Source organism: Salvia hispanica, chromosome 4, assembly GCF_023119035.1.
Source record: "Salvia hispanica cultivar TCC Black 2014 chromosome 4, UniMelb_Shisp_WGS_1.0, whole genome shotgun sequence".
Classification (NCBI taxonomy): Eukaryota; Viridiplantae; Streptophyta; class Magnoliopsida; order Lamiales; family Lamiaceae; genus Salvia; species Salvia hispanica.
Genome location: NC_062968.1, coordinates 11,404,602 through 11,422,164, shown reverse-complemented (window position 1 = coordinate 11,422,164; position 17,563 = coordinate 11,404,602).

The window sequence follows — 17,563 nt, the reverse complement described above, 5'->3', positions numbered from 1 at the left end:
TTCCGCCTAGGCAACCGATGGCACTCGCTCACCATGGAGGAACTTTGCGGAATCTTCCATTGCTTCGACCCCGACCCCGAGACCGATAATGATTACGACTTTGATGAGGTTTGGGGTACAATGACGAATGAGCACGAGCATGCCGCGGGCTACGCCAAGTCTTCCTCAATCCGTAACCCGGTTTTGCGGTACCTCCACCGAGCCATGACCCAACTTATGTTTGCTAGGGTCGACGGGGGAAGTGTCTCCCAAATGGGGTTAAATGTGATTTGGTGCCTCCTCAACAAGAAGGGATTCGACTATGGAACCCTTTTTACTATCTATGTGGATCGGATCACGAAGAAGTATAGCGGCGTCATATGTTGTGGTGGTTTGATCACGGAAATCGCTGAGCATTTGGAGGTGAGCGCTTCATCACTTATGAGGTGTTATTTTCAGTGGGGCTCTTGAAGACTGATTATTGGGGGTAAGGATTTTTCCTACAAGTGGCGGGAGATCACTTCCCCGTTCCCATCCCGCAGTTGACTGAGGTCGACGTTTGGGCAAACCAAGCCAATTGGAAGCGTAACACCCCGGCACACCAGAGAGCCATTGAGGCTAACCTAGTAAATGGGGAATTTAGGAAGAGGAACATCCTGGCTCGCATCCCCATCTTTGAGGCCGATGAGGACTCCGCCTTCGATGCTATTGATCACTACACCGAAGAAGGGGAACACTCGCACGCCCAAGAGAGTCAAGTGTCGCCGCCACCGCCGCCCCAACGCCGCCAACAAGAAGAAGAAGAGGTGGAAGTCGAGGGACATCGCCGCCGGACTAGAGCAAACCGCCGCCGCGGAAGGCCTGATGAGGAGTTTCAAGCAAATACCTCCGCCCAACTAGGAGATATCTACTCCTACATGCAAAACATGTCCAACACTTGGGACACCCGATGGGTGGAGCAACAAAAAGAGAACGCCTACAACTGCCAAGGATGGACGGCTTAAGGCGATTGGCGCACGGCGGAGCAACAATTTTGGGAGCAACAAAGGCTAGAAGACGTGCATCGCCGTCAACAAATTGAAGAGCTCCAAAGGATGGCCGCCAAGGCTCGACAAGAGCGCCAAACAATGAGTGGCGATATCGCCTATCTTATTAGCGCATTCGACGACCTCAATGCCCGTTTCCCTCCTCCTCCTCAAGATTGAAGAAGTCAAGCTCAATGACAATGAATGAGCATTTGCGTCAATTTTTTTGGATGATTTTAAGACAATTTGTTACATTGTTTTTGAAGATTTTTGTTTTAAGTTAAGTATTTTTGGTTTTAGTTTAATTTTGTGCATTGAAATTTTTTTCGCAGGCTGTGACCTCTATGCGGCGACCGCCGCATGTGCTGCGGCGGTCCGCCACCTACTCGCTGGAACATTCTGTTGTTGCGCGGCGACCGCCGGACATGCTGCCGCAGGCCACCGCCTGGGCGTATTTTTCCAGCGCGATTTTTCCAAAAGTTTTTCAACTTTCGCCCGGTCAGGCCTCGACACAAGAATTTTCAAGGTACGTTTTTTTTTCAGTAGTTCACTCACACCGACTCTGCAAACTTATTTTACACTTTGTTGTAAATAAGTTTGGGGGGATGAAGTGGTGGACCGTGAGTTTAGGATTTTTTCTTTTTGCTTTAAGTTTTTGTTTTTGTTTCAATAACCCCGTAGGTGAATTTTGTGTTCTAAAAAAATGTTTTCTTTAATCCATGTCATGAACTTAACATGAAAAACTTAGAAACACGCATGCTTAGGGACACACTTTAGATTGAGTTGCCGATAATATTACATTCCATCTATGTTTAAGTGTGGCTTAACGTTTTGATTTGATGGTTTAGTAAAAAGGTGCATAATTAATGAATTGCTTGTTCGCCTTGAATCATGCTTATACCTTGTGAGGATTTGAGCCAAAAATTTATTCTTGTGTGATTTATCTGCATGTATTTATATGTTTCTAGAACTTGTTCCTAGTCTTGCCTAAGTTTACATAGTGTTTAAGTCGATTTAGGAGGATGATTGGCCATCTTTTCTTAGCCTACTTTTATCTAAAAACCATGACCCTCTAAAAAATTTTGAAAAAAAATTTTATTTTCAAAATTTTTCCCTTCGGAGCCAATTTTGAGCCTTTAAGCCTATTCTTTGGAAGCCAAAATAATATGGACAATTCCTTGGGTTAGTTAGTTTTTGCTATCTTATTTTGTAAAAGAATTGGAGAGATAAGGGGGAAATATAAAAGTAGTGTGCTTAATATAAAGAAAGTACAAGTTGTGAAACTGAGAAAAATTCTAAATATGTGCTTGATTTTAGAAAAAAAAAGAGAAAAAAAAAATGTGTGAAAGGTTGTGAAAAGAAAAGAAAATCAAAGGATTGGAAAGTGAGTTGAAAGAGATAAATTAAGTGTTAAAAGTGCCTTGGGTTTAGAAAAGTGGAGTTATATTTACTCTACTTGGGATATTTTTATTTTTAGTCACTTTTTAGCCAAATATTCCTAACCTACCAAAGAGCCTACATTACAACCAAAGATAAAGACCTTTCGGACTTTTGAAGCTTAATCACATTTAGTAGAGGAGGGAGTAGACTTTGAGCAAGATTATGGTAAACTTTGCATGATGTATGATTTGAGTGCTTATGTACACATTATCCTTATACACTTTGAGAGTGAGAGAACACTTCCCATCTTTGGAGGTTTGCCACGTGCGAGGGCTTGAATTCAAGGTGTTCCACGAGTTAGTAATGAAAGTGCACTAATAAGCCTTGCTTGATTTGATTGCGTTAATACATACTTAATCTATTATTTCATCTTTTGAGGCAATTATGACATCTAGTCCTTGTGCATTCCGTGCGTCTATTCTTTTATCTTTATTGTTTTGTTCGAGGACAAACAAAAATGTAAGTTTGGGGGAGTTGATACGCTCGGATTTTGCACTCTTTTAAGGCCATTATTTGGTCTGTTTTTTATGTCAAAGTCACTCTGCAAGTCCATTATTTGTATATTTTGTCTATTTTGGTATTTTGACGTGTTTTGTGAGAAATGTGCACAATTGAGCCGAAAAAGGGAGCCAAAATGCCAAGTTTGGGAATCTGGAGTCGAGACGGCGACCGGCGACCGCCGCGGATGTGTGCGGCGACCGCCGGCGCCCGGCGGGCAGATCAATGCAGTGGTCCGCCTCGGAAAAATGTGCTTGGAAGAGAAGTCTCGCCCAGCGACCGCCGGAAGATGTGCGGCGGTCCGCCGCCGAGGGAACAGACTCTCTGGACTCCAACGCGGCGACCGCCGGCCAAGGTGCGGCGGCCCGCCGGAAAAAGCGGCGAATCCGAGAAGCCCTAAATTTGTGCCCAGTTTTACCATATTTTGGAGATTTTTTTTCCTTCTACAACAAGGCATGGCTTTTCCCTATAAATAAGGCCACAAGCTTCATCAAAAAGAGAGAACTTCTACTTGCAAAATACTTCATAGAGATCAAGACCTAGAGTACTTCATTGGTGCAAGGAGTTGGAGAAGGATTTCAAGAACATCAAGAACGACAAGGATTCAACCCACGGGTTTTATTTGCTTTAGTTTTATGTTCAAATTGTCTTCCCTTCAATCTATGTTTTTAGCTTATTTAACTATGTGTAACTAAACTCATAGGATTATAGGGAAGTGTTAGTAACGACTTTAGTTATACAAGTTCCGTTTTCTATTTAAGATCCGTTTTGTTTTTACTTTGTTTCTTTCCTAAGTAGTTTTGATGCTGCATGATTGAGTGACACAATCGTGTATGATTTAATATAACTTGCTTCATAACTGTGATAGAGTTCTAGCGAGTTAGATTCACTTAGTAGACACTACAGTTAGCTTCCCTTAAAACGGCACTGTTAATTGAGAGTGATGACTTTTCAAGGGTCTTAGGAGCTTTTTGGAGTTACGAGTTAGGATTGACAACCCTAATCTTGTAATCAACGTTTGTTTCGCAGGAGCATAATCTAGGTGACTCGTTCTATCAAATTAATAACTGTGCTAGGGTATTGTAGTTGGAATTTTGTATAACCATAACTGTGAACACACATCCCTGGGATTCCCTTATCTCTATTGTCTTTCTCTTGATTTATTTTCTTTTAGTTGATGTATGCTTTCTATTGTTTTTAGTTTTTCAAAACTTTTCAAAACCCAATTGTTTCTCCAGATAGTATTTGAATCTTAGTAGACGATAGACACTTTGAGTTCGTCTTCCCCGTGTTCGATATCCGGTATTAACCTTTAGCTATACTATATATACTCTGTATACTTGCAGGTTTATTTAGTGCTAATAAAAAGTGCATCAGCCATGCACTTCTCGGCAGTCGCAGGGCGTGTCTTTATCTTCGCTAAGCGCCGGCGGTCGCCGGAAGTGTTGCGGCGGTCCCCAGACACTACCTGAAGCTCTCCAGCTTTCCTACTTCGCGTTTTAACTCCCTTTTTAGGCTCAAATTTCGCACATTTTTCACAAAACATGTCAAAATACGAAAATAGATCAAATATGCAAATAATGGACATGAAATGCAACTTTGACCTTAAAAACGGGCCAAATAATGGCCTTAAAACCGTGCAAAATCCGAGCGTATCAACTCCCCCAAACTTACATTTTTGTTTGTCCTCGAACAAAATAATAAAGACACAAGAATAGACGCACGGAATGCACAAGGACTAGACATCATAATTGCCTCAAAAGATGAAAGAATAGATTAAGCATGAATTAACGCAATCAAATCAAGAAAGGCTTATTAGTACACTTTCATTACTAACTCGTGGAACACCTTGAAAACATGCACTCACATGTGACAAACCTCCAAAGATGGGAAGTGTTCTCTCACTCTCAAAGTGTATAGAGGTAATGTGTATATAAGCACTCAAATCATGCATCATGCAAAGTTTACCATAGGCTTACTCAAAGTCTAATCCCTCATCTACTAGATGTGATTAAGCATGAAAAGTCCGAAAGGTCTTTATTTTTTGTTGTATTATAGGCTCTTTGGAAGGTGAGGAATATTTGGCTAAAAAGTGACTAAACCCAATAATAACAAAAGTGATCAATTTCTACCACATCAAACATAGCACCCAACCAACAATTCAAATCTCAGTAAACTTAGACTTTGTCTATATTTCTTCTCACTCCCCAAATTCCTTTGATTTTTTCTTTCTTTTCTTCGCAACCTTCCTTTTTTATTTCTCTTTTTTTTCTTTTTTTTTTCTTTTTTTTGTCTTTTTTTTTCTTTTTCATAAGCATCCTATCCAGAATCAAGCACATATTTAGAAATTTTCACTATTTCACAACTTGTACTTTTCTTTACATTAAGCACACTACTTTTTGTACTTTCCTCCTTATCTCTCCAATTCCTTTACAAAAGATAGAAAATTCTAACTAACCCAAGGAATTGTTCCCATTAGTTTGGCTTCCAAAGAAAAGGCTTAGAGGCTCAAAATTGGCTCCAAAGGGAAAAATTTTGAAATTTTGAGAGGGTCGAAAATTTTGGAAAAAAGTAGGCTAAGAAAAGATGGCCAAACATCCTCCTAAATCAACTTAAACACTATGTAAACTTAGGCAAGACTAGGAGCAAGTTCTAGAAACATATACATGCATGCAGATAAATCACACAAAAAAGAAATTAAGGCTCAAATCCTCACAAGGTATAAAGCATGATTCAAGGCGAACAAGCAATTCACTAATTATGCACCTTTTCATCAAACCATCAAATCAAAACGTTAAGCCACACTTAAACATAGATGGAATATAATATCATTGGCAACTCGGTCTAAAGTGTGTCCCTAAGCACGCGTGTTTCTAAGTTCTTCATGTTAAGTCCTCGATATGGATTCAAGAAAACATTTTTAGAACACAAAATTCTCCTATGGGGTTTTGAAAAACAAAAGCAAAAACTTAAAACAAAAAGTAAACCCTAAAACAAAAACCTAAACTCACGGTCCACCACTTCATCCCCCCAAACTTATTTACAACAAAGTATAAATTAAGTTTGTAGAGTCGGTAGGGACGTGAGTGAACTACTAAAAAGAAAACATACCTTGAAAAATTTCGTGAAGAGGTTCGACGGGGCGAAAATTTCGTGTAGAAGTTCGACTGTCCCCAGGTGGCGGGCCACCGCGGCCTGTCCGGCGGTCGCCGCACATCGTCTGATTTTCCAGCGTTCAGGTGGCGGACCGCTGCAGCGATTGCGGCGGTCGCCACGCAAAAGATACTCAAAAACTGGAAATAAATGGTTGGGTTGCCTCCCAACAAGCGCTTATTTTTCGTCTTTAGCTTGACGTTCTTTGAAGTTCATGAGTTATCCCCCATCATGGAAATACCTTTGGGATGCCTTTGTACCTACAAGTTCGCAATGTGAGCATAGAATGAAGAAAATTATAGTAGGATACAACACATAGTATTTGGCAATCCCCCAAACTTGAACCAAATCAAGGTGTAAACATAATCACATGAAAGACCAAGTAATCCATCTTGATTCAAAAATCATCCCCCATCAACATTTCTATCCCCCACTATTTGCAAGAATTTTCAACAAAAGATCAAGAATATGCAAAACAATATAAGCTCAAGCATATACACAAGTCATGCAAGATAAAATAGCCTCACAATGCTATAAACTTGAAATATGCGTATCAACAATCAAAACATCAGGCTATTCAAATTTCATCCACGAAAAGAAGCTAATTCAAGCACACCCAACAATAATCAATTCCAATAACTCCCACTCACAAATTCACCAACAGATTATCAAAAGTATATCATCCCCCATCAAACTCCATGGTAAACTACCAAAACATATACCAATAACAAAATCATCCAATGAAAGTATTCAAGATCAAAGCTCAAAAATTACAAGAAGAACGTACCTTGCGTTGGTTGACATTTGAACACAAGAACAATTTGGCAGAATCCAAAGAATTTAATAGAGTGATGTGAATTTGGAGTGTGGGTGTGTGAATAATGTGGAGAAATGGAATGTTAGGGTTACAAAGGAAAAGAATGAAAGTGGAAGCAAGAAACATACCTTATGTGAAAATCTCGGCGGACCGCCGTGGATGGTCTGTCTTTACTGCTCCTCTTTCGGCGGGCCGCCACAATTAACGCGGCGACCGCCAACCCTGCTACAGAATTTTTTTTTTGAAAAACAAAAATAAACTAAAAAATCGTAAATAATTTATTTTAAAAAAAATGAAAATAAAATTTTTTTAAATTAATTTTTTTTAGAAATAAAAATAAAAAACGAAAATTAAAACAAAGGGTGCAAAAAAAAATAAAATGAAAAAAATACTACTAGCTTTAGTTCTACGGAGGAAAACTTCAACTCTACGGAGGTAAAAAAAATAAAAATAAAAACATACTAAACCAGAAAATTAGCAAAAACAAGAAAGCAATCAACATGGAACTTTATATCTCACCCACGCTCTACGGAGCTTATCAAGTGTTACAGCAGAAGATTGTGCAAACACTGAATTTGACAAAGGATACATAAGATTGAACCAACACATATTGTACCTTAGATGATTCCTCAATTTGGGTTCTTTTGCTTTGCTTCTATTTTCCCCCCATGTATGACTAAATTGCGGATCTTCATCAAAATTAGTTTCGTCAGCAATACAAGTAATTAACACCAATCATATCGTGTTTCTTCTCCCACTTTTCCCATGATTCCTTTGAAGTTGTTAAAGCTTCCATAGCAGTGTCCAATTTATGTTTGCTTTCAGACATCTCCTCTACACGTCTCTTGCTTCTTTCTAAGAGCCCACTCATCAAGTCTTCAAGGCCCTCGTATTCTCATGTCCTTGCCCACATCAGAAGTCTACTAAAACGGGACAAAGTCATTGTTGCGCTCCTTGCCTTCCTCAAGTACCTGAAAGAAAATAAAAATAAAATTAAAAATAAACTAAAATTAAAAACAAAAAGCAATTAAAATCCAAAGTAGTAAAATTGTCCGTTTGAATATATACTCCAAAGTGAATTGTCTTCCCCGGCAACGGCGCCAAAAACTTGATGCACTTTTTATTAGCACTAAAAATACCTGCAAGTATACAGGGTAGATCTAGTATAGCTAAAGGTCACTACCGGGATATCGAACACGGGGAATATAATTGCAACTGGCTATTATGTACTAAGCGTCAAATATTATATAGAGAAATAAGAGAAGTTTTGGGTTTTTGAAAGTAAAACAATTAAAAGCAATCAAACAACTAAATGCAATTAAATCGTTACTAACACATCCCTTAGTGAAGAAATAAAGTAAAAACAAAAAGGATATTAAATAGAAAAAGAAATTGTATAACCAAAGTCGTTACTAACACATCCCTAGAATCCTATGAGTTTAGTTACACATAATGGAATAAGCTAAACACATAGATTGAAGGGAAGACAATTTGAACATAAAACTAAAGCAAATAAAACCCGTAGGTTGAATCCTTGTCGTTCTTGATGTTCTTGAAATCCTTCTCCAACCCCTTGCACAATGAAGAACTCTCAAATTTATGCTATGGAAGTAATTGGCAAAAAGATGATGAAGAATTTGGGTTGGAGCAGGAGCTATGAAAGCTCCCCTTTTGGGGTTAAGGAAGGGTTGAATTCTATGAATGAGGTTATGAGGTATATATAGGCTTGAGAAGGATTTAAATTTGGTAATAAGTTTCCTCCAAGAATTAGGAAAGATTTAATTTTCGTTCCCCATAGTAGAAGGAAAAGATTTGGTTTCACAAGGTAATATCTTCTTTCCTTCTTCAAATTTCCGCCTAGACTGCAGCTGGCAGCATTGCGCGACTTTGGTAGAACGACCATAACTTTCTCCACAGAACTCCGATTGAAGTGATTCTTGTACCGTCTTGAACGCTCGGACTTCAGGATCGCTGAAAAATTGAGTTTAAAGACAGCTGTCGCGCCGCGTTTTTGTGGCAGGCCGCCGCACCTTGCCCGGCGGTCGCCAGGCGTGTCTTTATCTTCGCTAAGCGCCGGCGGTCGCCGGACGCTACCTGAAGCTCTTCAGATTTCCTACTTCGCGTTTTAACTCCTTTTTAGGCTCAAATATGCACATTTCTCACAAAACATGTCAAAATACCAAAATAGATTAAATATGCAAATAATGGACATGTAATGCAACTGACCTTAAAAACGGGTCAAATAATGGTCTTAAAACCGTGCAAAATCCGAGCATATCATCTACCCTGTATACTTGCATGTATTTTTAGTGCTAATAAAAACTGCATCAAGTTTTTTGCCCCGTTGCCGGGGAATAACATCACTTTGTGATTGATATCTTCCAACGGATTATTTTGCTACTTTGGATTTCTTGCTTTCAGTTTTAATTTATAATTTTTATTTATGTCTCTTTTAGGTAGTGTATGCGAACGCGCTATGGGAAGGATAACTTAGAGCCGCTCGATCTCGAACTAGAAAGGACACGTATGAGAATAAGAAGTGAACGACTAGCAATGGCGAATGAGGATAACAGAACTGAGCTGGATCAGTTACTGGCTCAAGTGAAGCTGCTGATGGATGAGAATCTTGCTCGGGAGGCTCAGGAGGAAGAAAAACAGGGAGATGGTCCATGTTATGTAGATATTCAAACCACGGGAACGTTCTTACATTTCCCGAGGCCCCTCGTGTCAATGCTAACAATTTTGAGCTGTGCATACCCCGTATTCGAAGGGTTGAGGAACATCCTTTTGTAGGTAGGGCCACGGAAGATGCGAACCGCCACATCTCTAGGTTCATGGAGATTGCCAACACTCTCAAGTTGAATGGTATCGATGACGATGCCATTAGGGTACGGTTTGTGTTGGCGGAATAACCACCCGGCCTACCAGCTTCTCGACGTAGAGTTTCCGAACTTCCTGTGGACTTGGGCGTGGAACCATTCTTTCAGGCATTTTGCGATTTTCTTTCCATCTCTTCCGATAGATTGTGGTGGATTTGGGAATTACGGTTTGTTTTCACCGGAATCTGCAGAGATAGATCGTGATGAGAAATTTGGGGAGTAGTTGGGGGAGTGGAGTATGAAGGTTTCAAAAATTACTATTCTATTATCGACTCTTCATTTGCCCTCCTAAAACCTATGTTTTCCCCCTTTTTTCCTTACTCGTGCCGGTCATCCCCTCTTTTTGACACTTGGCGAAAAAGAAAATTCTATCTAAAAACTTGGGAATTCAGACCAAAAGGATCAAGTTGAAATTTTTATCTCCTTTCAATAAGCGTGGCTTGATTTACCCAATCTGAGCTTCCAAAAATATTTTTTTTTTTTGGAGATATTTACTTTGTTTTGATTTTCATTTTTAAAATTGAAAAAGACACTAATCATTTATATGTACAAATCATGTTAACAATCTAGAGATTCACTTGATCCATCCATGATTTGACATGCTTTGTTCAACTGATCAAGTGGACCACCTAGATCGTTTACAAGCTGATCAATTTAGGCGAGAACAACGGTTGTGCGCATTGGAATTTCTTCCACTGTGCCCACCTCCGAGTTGTCACTAAATGGTTTTACCGTGTGACCATTAACCATGAAAGTGGGAGAGTTAGAGTCACTCCCTTGATGTTCCACATCCCTATTTGCTCTTAGGGCGACGATGGTATATGGTCCTATCCATTTTGATTTCAGCTTGCCTGGCATCAGCTTGAGCCTTGACAGGAACACCATAACCTTCTGCCCCACTTGTAGTTCTTTCTTCCTCAGGCTTTATCGTGCCACGGTTTTGTTTTCTCCTTGTACCACATGGCTGCATCATAGGACTCCAGTCTGAGCTCTTCTAACTCTTGCAATTGGAGCTTCCTTTCTTCTGCACATATATTGGGTTGCATGTTCACTTCCTTGACTGCCCAGTAAGCCTTGTGTTCAATGCCCACAGGAATGTGACACATTTTCCCAAAAATCAACATGTATGATGACATGCTGATTTGGGTTTTTGTACGCAGTACGATAAGCCCACAAGGCATCATCCAACATTTTGCTCCAGTCTTTCCTTGAAGGACTCACTATTTTCTCGGAAATGCTTTTGATCTCCCTGTTTGAAATTTCGACTTGGCCATTGCGTTAGGGATGATAGGGGGTAGACAGACGGTGGTTCACCCTGTACTTCTTCATGAGAGCCTCAATCGTGCGGTTGCAAAAATGAGTGCCCTGATTTGAGATAATAGCCCTAGGGATCCCATACCTGCAGAAAATGTTAGATTTTAAAAACTTTGAGACCTCTTGAGCCTCGAAAGTCACTGATGCTTTCTCCTCCACTCACTTGGATACATAATCAACTACGACCAAGATGTAAGAATTCTCATAGGATGGAGGAAAAGGTCCCATAAAATCCATTCCCCATACATCAAATATTTCATAGACCACAATAGGCAACTGCGGCATCTCATCCTTTGCTGAAATTCCACCTGTAAGCTGACACCGGCTACACTTTTTTCAAAACTCATAGGCATCTTTGTGCAGGTCTGGCCAAATAAACCCACTGTCCAACATCGTCATAGCTGTCCTCTTGGGATCGAAATGACCACCGCAGACTAGAGAGTGACAATGAATCAATATGTCCTCTTGATCCCACTTAGGAATGCACCTTCGGATGACCTGATCAACTCCTATTTTCCGTAGGTAAGGGTCGTCCGAGAAATAATACTTTTCTTCACTTTTAATCTTTAGGCTTTGGGCTCTGGTGGTCACCTCTGGTGCAGAGGGTAACTCTCCAGTCACCAAATAGTTTGCCATATCAGTGAACCATGGTTCGGCCTGCCTCTTACTTACTTCATTCAGGAAGGCTACTGGATCAGCTGCGTCGAGCACATCTTTCCAGCTGATCAAGCCATTCGATCCTTGGGAAAAATATAAATGATTTTATGGAAAAGCATTCGGGACATCTTCCTTACCCTCGCCTTGATTTGTTATGCTTAAGTGGTCGGCCACTCTATTTTCTGTCCCATCTTTATCCTTTGCTTCCAAATGAAATTCTTGCCAAAGCAACACCCAACGGATCAGTTTGGGTTTCGACTCTTTTTTTGCCTAAAGATATTTGATTGCTGCATGGTCAGTGTAAACAATAACCTTAGACACAAGTAAATAAGGGTGAAATTTTTCGAAGGAGTACACTATAGCCAACATCTCTTTTTCCGTCTTATCATAGTTCTTCTGAGCCTGATTGAGAGTTTTAGAAGCATATAGTCCTTTTTATTTTTAAATTAACTCATATATGAAGGAGGAAATTACAAATAAACTCCAAACAATGGAGGAAATTACAACTGACGTCAAGAGGGCTTGAACTCGGCACCTCATACATTGATGTCTAAGCTCCTTGCCGCTAGGACAATGGCTCTGGACCTGCTTGTTAGAGTTTGTATACTAGAAATCACCTTTCAAGTGATTGAATACTGTAAAAACTCTTATTTTATTTTTCAAGCAATAAAAAAGATTATTTTTGTCATAATGTTGATATGTTTTACATTTAGTGGATGTTTATTACATGTTTAAATGTATAAGTGACTTAACAAAGTCTAAGTCTTTGTTTTAGTAGACCGGTTGTGGGCGTCGTCCACTTTAAGATAACATGGTCAGTTCTAAAAAAAGAAAAAGAAGAATTTCACAACCTTGATAGGCTTAGACTACCTATCATGAATGGTTGAAATTTCAGTCCGCGTATTTCTAAGCCTTACTGAAATAAGAATGACATTGGTGTGGTATAGGACTAAATTGGATCTAACAGCGAGAACATGTCTTTATGCTATCTACTGAAAGACGAGTTCTTGATAATTATTATTTCTTAATCAATGTACGTTAGCATTGAGCATACGCTATTGATTATGCACTACTTTGACTTACTAAATGGTGCGGGTTTTTGCAACCCAAATAAACTTGGTATATTGGGTAGTGGTGATTTATATCTAGCGGTGCTAGGATTGCTATTATATTTAATCGTGCGCGAGGTGAGTCTCGTTTAATAACATCCTCAAGAGGAGCTCGAAATAAGGTTTTATTATTTGGAACCTAGCTAGTTGGAGTTTGTTTACTCTATGAATAATAAATAAGTGTTTCTTGCTAAGTCCACTCTTGGAATTAATAAGAGGTTAAATAATTAACTCCATAGCAGACACTGATTAATTAATGGGGAGTGCAATACTACTTCTGTAGTGGCTGCTCGTAATATTCCAATTAAAAGCTTATATTAAATTGGAGTTCAATATAATTAGTAAAAAGCTAATTGGAGGAGCCTATATCCAAATCCTTACATAGATCTCTATCTGGGCCCAATATGTGACTTAATATAAATAAGAGAATAAAGGAATCAGAAAATACATATTATTTTCTTCATAATTTTCGTACCCCCCTCTGTCTAGAAAAGGGGTGATTTAGTACTGAAGATCTTCACGTGGAGAACGAGCTAGCTATCTTCGATTCTTTGGAGAACCATCAAGGAGGAAATAGCTAAACCGTAGAAAAACATGTTTTAGGTTTCAATTAATTTAAAGCTTGATTTATTTGAGTTATGAGCATGACACATGTGATAATTGCGTGAATAGAATTTGTCTAAATAATCTGCTAAATAGATCTTGATTATCTAATTTATTTATTGTGCATTAAACACTGCACGCTTCCGCTGCTAGTCCCTTCAATTGGTATTAGAGCCAGTATTTGGCTCTGATTATTTGGATTTAAATTTCACAAAATTCATGTAAGCATGCGTTTTATTGTCGAAGCATGTTCTTGTATTTAGTTGTTATTTTCTACATGATGAACTCAAGAACATTCGAAACAAAGAACTCAAATATTTCGAACGCACGAGACGTGCGATTTGTCGGCGCTTGCGCCGAGACGTATCGCGCTACAAGCGATCAAAGTAGGGTTGTCGAGCGTGTGGAGGCAAGGGAGGCGATCGACCGGCGACGCGCAGATGAGCTTGGGCTCGTGCACGCCGTTGGCGACACGACCGATCCTGGAAGCCCTCGGAAATCAAGGGCTCATCCACGCCGCCGGCTAGACCGCAACGCGGGGATTGTTCCGTCAAGGAGGCGGTCAATGGTGGTGCTTGTTTCGTCCGAGAGCAGCGCAGGTCCTCCCACCACGAAACCCTAGCCCTAACTCTAGTGGAACCCTAGCCACGCGACCCAAGATCGGAGCAGCACCGCCGCGAGTAGTTGTTGCTTGTTCACGCGAGATCGACAGTGGCAAACGGGTGGTACAGGAGCTGCGCGGTGGTTGCCGCACGCTAGCTGACTTCGACTGAGGAAGCGAACGCAGCGTATCTTCATTATCGCGATTGATCGGCATTCTTTGCGGCAGAGTGGGAGAAAGGAAGCAGCCGCGCGTCGCGCCGACTGCCCTCGGTGGCTGGACGGCAAAATCGTCGTTCCTACGAGTCTTCACCAATCGATCTTCATTTGATCGTGCAAACCTTGATCGACGAGATAACGATGATATAATATTTTAATGATTATTTTATTCCTAAATTAAAAGATATCATCAAAATTAATATTATTTAATGGAAATAATATATTTTGGAAACATTTTCCTAGATTTTAGGAATATTTAGATTTTATTGGTCATATCTTTGGAAATAAATATATTTATTTTATTCCTAGATCATATGGACAAGAATAATTTAATAATTTCCTAATTATTATTATCTATAATCCTAATAAGGATGGATATATAGGATTACATTAAATAATATGATATTATTCTCTTCCCAGTCTTAATAAGAAATTAATTTAGGTTTATTTATTCATGTCATTCCAAGATATAATAATTAAATTATTTTAGAAAAAACTTATAGAAGACATGAATATGGATTAAACTTTAGTAATTAAGATATTATCCTTTAATAAGATCTTTTAAAAGATTGTAAAAGTTTTAATTATCCGGTTAATTAAATACCAACAAAATTTAATTAAGCCTTTAATCTGCACTAAGGCTAAAGATAATTAATGAATACCATAACTCAAATATCTAAGCGATAATTATGAACTATGATTGTATATGGTCTCCATCGATTGGTCCACAACTTATGAAGTTACTTTCTGAATCTTATCGACACCCATGCTGTGGGGACAATAATTCTAAGAAATAGCGAGTTCGTATAGGTGGACTTCTCATATGTAAATAGTATGGACTAGAAAGTAGTTTCCAATATTATCGCCACTCATGCTGTGGAGACAATAATCTTAAGAAATTACGAGTTTCAGAAGTCCAAATAGAATTTACGAGATAGCTTGGTCTTGTTATCAACTCATAAGCATTGTTATGGGAGTGTGTTGTAGAAACAAGATTCTGTAATGCTAAATCTGATGGGCGTGCTTATGCAACATTTGGCGGCCATGCCGTGCTGCGGTCTCTGGACTATTCGTCGGTGTTGTGACCGGTAAAATGTTAAAATTTTAATGCATATTGACCTCTGCTTGAGGGTACAAAATTTTAATTTTATAGTTATAAGAATTTGAAAAGTTCTATGGTTAATCTCTTCAATTTCACTATATAAGTTTATGACAAATAGTAAATATTCTGTTTTGCAGTGCAAACTAAACCGTCACAATGTCACTCAATCCTCAATCAGCAATTCTATAAGAAAATAAACTCGAGGGCCAAAATTACATAAAATGGAAACAAAATTTGGATATCGTTCTCACGGCTGATGAGTACAAGTTTGTGCTCACTACTCCATAGCCTCAGATGCCAGCGGCTAATACTGCGCAGGCAATGCGAGATGCGCATAGACGGTTGCATAAGGCAAATGAGATGGCTAAGTGTTATATGTTGCCCTCCATGTCAACAGTGCTTAGACATCAGCATGCTGCCATGGCGACTGCCGCCGAGATTATGCAAAATCTCATGGATCTCTTTGGTACTCAAAATCGAACGACAAAGTCTCATGCCTTTCGGAGTATCATGGCAAAGACTATGAAGGAAGGTTCTTCTGTGTGGGACCATGTCCTCGAGATGAAGAGCCACTGATACACTCAGATTTTGCACGATTTTAAGGCCATTATTTGTTCCGTTTTGAGTTTCAAAGTTGCATTACATATCCATTATTTTCATATTTTATCCATTTTGGTATTTTGACATGTTTTGTGAGAAATGTACAAAATAGAGCAGAAAAATGGCATATAAAGGTGAATTTCCGAAAGCAAGAGCTGAAGGGCAACCCAGCGGCACATTGCACCCAATGCAGCGGTCTCTGCAACGAGTCCAGGGAGTTCTGGAGCTGTCCAGCGGTCCGCTGGGCCCTTGCCAGCGGCCCGCTAGGAAAACGCGGCGCAAGACAGCTGTCTTCAAACTCAATTTTCTGGCGATCCTGAAGTCTGATCAGAGCTTTATATACATCACTCTCTTCTTCGTGAAAAGAGCTTCAAGTTGGTACCAAGATCACCTCAATCAGAGTTCTGTCGAGAGAGTTATGGTCGTTCTACCAAAGTCGCGTGAAACTGTCAACTACAGTCTAGGCGGAAATTTAAAGATCACCATAACCTCATTCATATAATTCACCCTTCAATAGCCCCCAAAAGGGGAGCCTTCAAGGCTCCTCCTCCAACCCTAATTCTTCATCATCTTTTTGTCAATTACTTCCATAGCATAAATTTTAGAGTTCTTCATTGTACAAGGGGTTGGAACAAGAAGCAAGAGATCATCAAAGAGCTACAAGGATTCAACCTTTGGGTTTTATTTGCTTTAGCACTTAGGTTTATTTTGTCTTCACTTCAATCTATGTTTTGAGCTTATTCGATCAATGTTTTGGATGTGTTAGTAACGACTTTGGTTATACAATTCCTATTTTCTATTTGATATCCGTTCTGTTTTTACTTTGTTTCTTCCCGAATTTATTCTTGACGCTTCACGTTTGAGTGACACATTCTATGCTGATCTAATATAACTTGCTTCATATTTGTGAGAGAGTTCTAGCGAGTTAGGTCCACATATTTGTGAGAGAGTTCTAGCTTCCTTTAAAATGACACTGTTAATCGAGAGTGAGGACTTTTCAAGGGTCTTAGGAGCTTTATGGAGTTACGTGTTAGGTGATTGACAACACTAATATTAGTAATCAACATTTACATCGTATGAGCATATGCTAGGTGACTCGTTCTATCAAAGTATAAACTGTGTTAGGGTATTGTAGTTGGAATTTGTATAATTAGTTGTTTTCTCCAAAATTCTCTTATCTCTCATACTTTATCTTTGTGATTTAATTGCAATTAGTTGTTTTCTTGCTTTTAATTATTTTTTCTTTCAAACATAAAAATTCTCTTGTTTCTCTAGATAGTATTTCACGCTTCGTACATAATAGCCAGTTGCAATTATATTCCCCGTGTTCGATATCCCGGTACTGACCTTTAGCTATAATATTCCTACTTTGTATACTTGCAGGTATTAATACTACTAATAAAAAGTGCATCAAAGATGCCAAGAAAGGTTTCTTACCTTTTAGACATGGCATCCATTTATCTCGGTAGATGTGTGCTAAGATATCATCTTTGATAGCAGAGATGAGAAGGATACCATACGCTTCGGCGGTTGGTAGTCTCATGTATGCTATGCTTTGTACAATGCCT